We start from the raw sequence: 6,000 nt of genomic DNA on the forward strand, positions 1-6,000 counted from the left end.
GGACCTCCTGCATCTAAAAAGAAAGACCTTTAAAGGATGGAAGGCTGGATCCACCCCAAAGGAGGAGTACTCTGCACTGATCCGGACCTGTAGGGAGTGAACCAGGAAAGTCAAGGCTGTGACTGAATTCCAACTGGCTACACATATCAAGGACAATAAAAAGTCCTTTTTTAAATATGTGGGGAGCCAAAGGAAAAGCAAGGGTAACATTGGACCCCTGCTAAACCATATGGGTCAACTCACAACCGATGCCCAGGAAAAAGCCAACCTGCTCAACGGGTATTTTGCGTCGGTTTTTTACCAGCCCCAAGGGATGGCCCTGCTCAACATGGTACAGGATGGCCAGAGCGAGGGAGAACTGTTACTTTTCATCAATGCCGACCATGTGAAAGAACACCTTGAAAGGCTGGACACCTTCAAGTCAGCTGGCCCAGACAGCTTACACCCCAGGGTACTTAAGGAGCTGGCAAGCATCATAGTTGTGCCACTTGCATGGATCTTCAAGAACTCGTGGCGCTCAGGTGAAGTGCCCGAAGATTGGAAGAAGGCCAATGTGGTGCCTATCTTCAAGAAAGGGAGGAAAGTAGATCTGGGGAACTACAGACCCATCAGCCTGACCTCTATCCCAGGGAAGATCTTGGAAAAAATCATCAAAGAGACCATTCTTGACAAACTGGCTGAAGGCAACTTCCTGAGAGATAGCCAGCACGGGTTTGTTGTGGGTAGGTCTTGCCTGACCAATCTCATCTTCTTCTATGACCAGGTGATATATCACCTGGATGAGGGAGAAGTGATTGATGTCATATATCTTGACTGTAAAAAAGCTTTTGATCTTGTATCCCACAATCATCTTATAGAAAAACTGGCCAACTGTGGCCTTGGCTACATCACAGTCTGCTGCCTGGGGAATTGGCTTCGAGGTCAGACACAGAGGGTGGTAGCCTAGGTAAGAGTCCTCTCATCCCCGCTGAGACTCCTGCCAGCTCCTTCTGAAGTGAAGTCACCATGCTGGATTCTCTGTTCAGATCAAATGGTCTGATTATCTTGCTGCCAGCAACAGGGCAGGGTCAATACATCCTGGTACTGATTATAATGATAGTTTTAAAAATGAAAACCTCAGGTCTGCCATTCCTCATTTCACCTTATATACTGTGGTATTCACATCCCAATAGTAGGGGGAATCTTACTGTATTTTATACACACTCACATGCTAGCACATATTTGTGACTAGTGCTCCATCATATCATCACATGTACCTCACAATATGCTTCACAGCCCCCCCAAAATACTCCCAAGCAATGGCTGAAGTGGAGGGAATGCAACTCACATTATAGTATTTTTGTAGACTATTTCAAAGTATCAAACATGTATTGAATGTTTTACAGCAGGATTCTCCTCTCATAAAGACCTTATCATTTCATTTCAGGTAATAACATCACGGTGAGGGGGAGCAAAACAAACCAAGGTAGAATGGCGTGCGGCAGCAAAGGCATACGGATAGCACAGGAGAGTCCATGTTAGTAAATACACGCATTTGAGTCACTTCTTATTGGCATAGTGGTGGAAGCAAGTTGAAGGAGGGGAAGTGGTCAGAGAGACTGGCTTGAAAAGGGCATTCCACACGCAACATGTCACTGGGGCAGAAGGCACTGCGGGTGTGGATTACCATACAGCCATGGGTGACAATGACACTGCCAGGTCTTGTGAACCAGCATCTGGCTGCTTCTCCTTGTCCTTTTTAAGTCTCCATACGTTTTAGGATTACTAGTAAGTGTAAATGCTATGAACATGAACAGTCTAAACCCAAGTATTCATTGCTGGTATTTACCAGCCCCACAAAACTGATCTCTCAGTGATTTATTTTTAAAAGAAACATCAGGAACCTGAGAAAATTCTCAGCAGCACAAACAACCCCACAATAAGAAACCCCAAAACACAACCTTGTAACAAGCCAGCTTGTTTTTGCATAGAAGGAATCTTATTTCATAGAAAAAAAAATCTTCCCAGGAGTCATTATAAATAACAGCAAGTAAAAATAGTTTACAGATGAGAAACCACTTTGACTGAGTCCTGTTGAGTGATCAGGTACAAAGATAAATCCATACAGCAGTGCACAGCATGTGTGCATATCATTCTGCTTGGTTTACTAGCTTCCCTCTGTATTTACTGCACTTGCTTAGGAAATGTGAGGTATTTAAGGCACTTCTCAATCAGTTCTAAACTGGATGTGTTTTAATTTTCCAACTGCACTGCTCTGGCAGTGCCTAAAGGAATCAACATCCAGATGGGGCCATAGCAGGTAGACTGTTTCACACAGCTCTGTTAATCCTTTGTGCACCTTTGACATTTAAACTCCCTCTTATCTAAATAAAAGGTCTAAGTTCCTCAATAGCACCTCTCTCAAAAGCACTTCTACAGTTTGGATCTAGCTTTTCAGAGCCCAAGGAAATTATTTTCAAGTTGCATCTTTTCTGTGTACATCACTAGATTTTGGGTTTGCTTTGATTTTTGCTTTTAACAGATAATCAGACACCAATGACCAAAAATGCCCCCTGCCACCTCCCTTCAGGGGCCCCAACACTGCAGTGTTTATATCAGTGATGAAAAACTTCTTTGAGGTTAAGAGCAAATAAATAAAGATTGAAACTCACCTGAGAGATGAGCCCACGTGAGGGGTGCTGGGATTTAGGAAAGTTCACCAAGGTGCTGTAGGACAAAGCTTCAGACCTCCCTGCTCCTGAGTCAGGCTGCTGGCTAAGCTGACTTCCTCCCTGCTCTGTGTCAGTGAAACAGTGAAGAGGAGGAGGAGATTGTGCTTCAGTTCCTGCTGCTCTTGCTGGTACCACTGCTGAGGAGTCAGACATACCCAGTTCCTTCCTGCCTCGCTCCTTCCCACAGACACAAAAAGCACCAGGCAATGAGCAGACCATAAACATGAGGCTGTCCAATATACACTGTCACAAATAAACAGGCACAGACCTAACCCAGAAACAATTTCAGTAGATACCCACAAATGGTACCAAACAATGTCACAACCAAAGTCCAGGTGTCACTGCATTGTATTATAATACATCTAAACACCTTTCTGCAGGACTTCCTTGTGCACATCTACGTGGTGCACACAAAGCATTCAGTGTATTAGTAGTTGTTACATGGGTTGCAATGGCCCCTAGTTGCAACTGAGGCCTTGCATGAGGTGCAGTCCAAACACACAATGGACTGGAAAGACTATCCCCACCCTGAAGACCTTAAACAGATGAGAAAGAGAGAAAGGGCAGGAAATAGAGTGTTCTATTACCTGGATTGACAGACAGGGTAGAGAAGTGAGGCCCAGGAAAATTAAACAACTTGTCTGGAGTTGTGTCAGAGCTAGAAATGGTACCTGAATGCCAGTTCAGCAGTTCATACCCAAACCATCCACCCTGTTCCACGCAGAGAGGGGAACAGCAGACACTGCTCATTATACAAGAGGCTGTGTGACAGTTTGGGTGGCTGTGTGCACCCTAAGTGACCCCCCCCCCCGGCCCAACTAATACACTCACATTTAAGTCAGAGACAACTTAGACAAGAGTGGCACAACCTTCCCCACCCACTTTATTTCCTCTTTGTTCCAGCATTTCCTACTCTTGCTGCGCTTTTAGCTATACAGCTCTAAGAAGATGTAACGATTCTGCTCCCTTTGTACTGTGCCTTTAAATAGTAGGAGACTTCTTGAAAATGGGAAGTTATAGGCAGATATAGAGACCATAGATTTGGCAAATGGGAGACTTGCACAACGCATGGTCTGAGAAAGACTTTCTCTCTTTAAATCTAGATGGACTAAAATACAGATCTGGCTTCTCATTGCAAGAAAGAAAACTGGTCATGAGGATGCAATAAGATTTATAGAAGTTGAATGGTTTCAGGCACTGCTGTGAGTTGTGCCAGTGCTGGATTCAAAATAGCTCCTTATTCTGAGTATATGCAAAGGGATCAGGTATGAAAGGTCACCTTTCTATACAATGGCTGTTGCTCCTTCAGGGCTTCTGAGACTATGATCCCCAGAGGGTTAAACAGTGGTGCTTGTTAGTGGACAATAGGGGAAATGTAGAGGAACAATTAAAGGCTGCAAAGATGATCTGAAAAAGCTGCAGAAAATAAAATGTGTCATCTCTAAATGTGCATCAAGTTCCTATTTGGAGCAAGGCATAAGTACAAATGTGATCCATTTTGTACAAGGGAAGCACAAGCTCTCAGGATGCTAATACATCCCAACATGTTTCAGAACAGAGAGACTGTTGGCAGTATTAAATTAATACAGAAGATTTTGGTCAAGTGCATCAGTAATAATCAGAAAATTGCTTGCATTTTAACAGAAATAAAATAAAGTAGTTTTAGGTCACAATCCAAAAATAATAAGTCTCAGGAAGAACAACAAAATTGATTAGTGCCTTTAGTAGTATATAGGCTCACTGCCCTTCAATGCAAATATAACTGCCCTTCCCCTGCCCCTCCCCCTTATATGGTGTGTGATGTCACAAGTCCCACCCCCTGACCCCAGTCGCATGTTGTGTGACATCACAAACCCTGCCCCCACCCATCACATGGTGTGTGACATTGGCAACTCTGCCCCCACCCACAGTCACATCGTGTGACATCAGTAACCCCACCCATGACATCAGAAGGACAGCCCATGCAGCCCCCACCCATGGTCCACCCCCTCATGCTGCAAGACCTGCCCTAGACCATGTGGTACAGTTATGACCTATCAGGCCCCAGACTGCTCTAGCCCCCGGGGCACAGGCATGGCCTATGGAGTGGCAGTGGGGTGGTGTGACCCCTCTAACAACCCACCCCACCACACCCAACCAACTGGAGTGAGCAGAGGGGGTTTCAGAGGCCTCCGACCTCCCCAAGAATGACACCGAACCAACTGGAGTGAGTAGAGGGTTGGGGGGCTTAGGCTGCAAGACCACCAGCTCTATCTGCTTTGCCAAACAAACCCTCTGTTTGTCTGAGACTGTGCTAAGGCAAGCAGGGGTGGATATGGATTCTTTCACAATGCCAGTAGGCCCCCTCACCACAACCCCAAGACGGCCGCATAGAAAGTGTTACTGTAGAAATAGTTTTGAGTAGGAGGGCAGGCCCCTAACCCAAAGACTCTTTGAGACGCCCAGCCCTGTTCAGGAAGACCCAATGAACAGGCAAATGGAGGAGGCCCAGGCCCCGAAGCAGACATTGAGAATTTGGAAGATAGTATCTTTGTGCCAGAGCCTGCATGCGAAGCAGAGGAGAGGCCGGTAAGAGACTTGGAGCATGGTTGTGGGGGTGGGGTGGGGCACTTATATTTTGATATTTTGCAGGCAGTCTATTGGCTGTTACAAAACGTAGAGGAGCCAGAGATACCAACTGCTAGATGGTGCCAAAGAACTGCACAGGAAATTAGGCATGTCTCTATATCAAAAGGTTATGCTCCATCAAGTACCTTTGTTTGAAGACCTTGAACAAGTTAACATTCACATAGTGATGCATAAAGAAAAAACTGGGTGAAGTTTATTTAAAACACAGGACACACCCAGATACCCTGACACTGCTTTTCTTCTGCTGAATGATGAACATTATTACGGTATTTTGGATGTGAAAAAGGTGTTTGGCATGAGAAATTATTGCAATCTTTGTCAGATGTTGTACAGCCATAGCCATGTGTGCAGGTTCCGATGTCGTCTTTGCCTGAGCCTGAACATGGGCAAGACACAGAGGTGCCCTAATTGTAAGCTGTTCTGTCGTTCCAAAGCGTGCTTAGAAAGGCATGTGACCCTGGCCTCTGAAAAATGGATCGAATGCCTGACTAAAACTCTGTGTGATGAGTGTAAATCTTACATGAACAAAAAGGATGAGTGCAAAGGGAGGCAGTGCAAACAGTGTTATGGGAAAATTACAGATGTAAAAAAGCACTGGTGCTTTATGTGCCAGATTAAAGAGCCTGAAGACGGTGAGGGGTACATTTTTTATGATTTTGAA

General features: G+C 45.1%; 1 protein-coding gene across 1 annotated transcript in view; it reads right to left on the reverse strand.

The window, feature by feature from the left end:
* GPR68 (G protein-coupled receptor 68) overlaps positions 1-2,753 on the reverse strand; it is a 35,284-nt gene extending 32,531 nt beyond the window's left edge. The window contains exon 1 of the mRNA XM_019481666.2: positions 2,652-2,753. The gene's annotated coding sequence lies outside the window, so the exon portion shown is untranslated. The remainder of the gene's footprint in view (positions 1-2,651) is intronic.
* Between the last annotated feature and the right edge of the window lie 3,247 nt (positions 2,754-6,000).

The sequence above is a fragment of the Alligator mississippiensis genome, chromosome 2 (assembly GCF_030867095.1).
Source record: "Alligator mississippiensis isolate rAllMis1 chromosome 2, rAllMis1, whole genome shotgun sequence".
NCBI classification, from domain to species: Eukaryota; Metazoa; Chordata; order Crocodylia; family Alligatoridae; genus Alligator; species Alligator mississippiensis.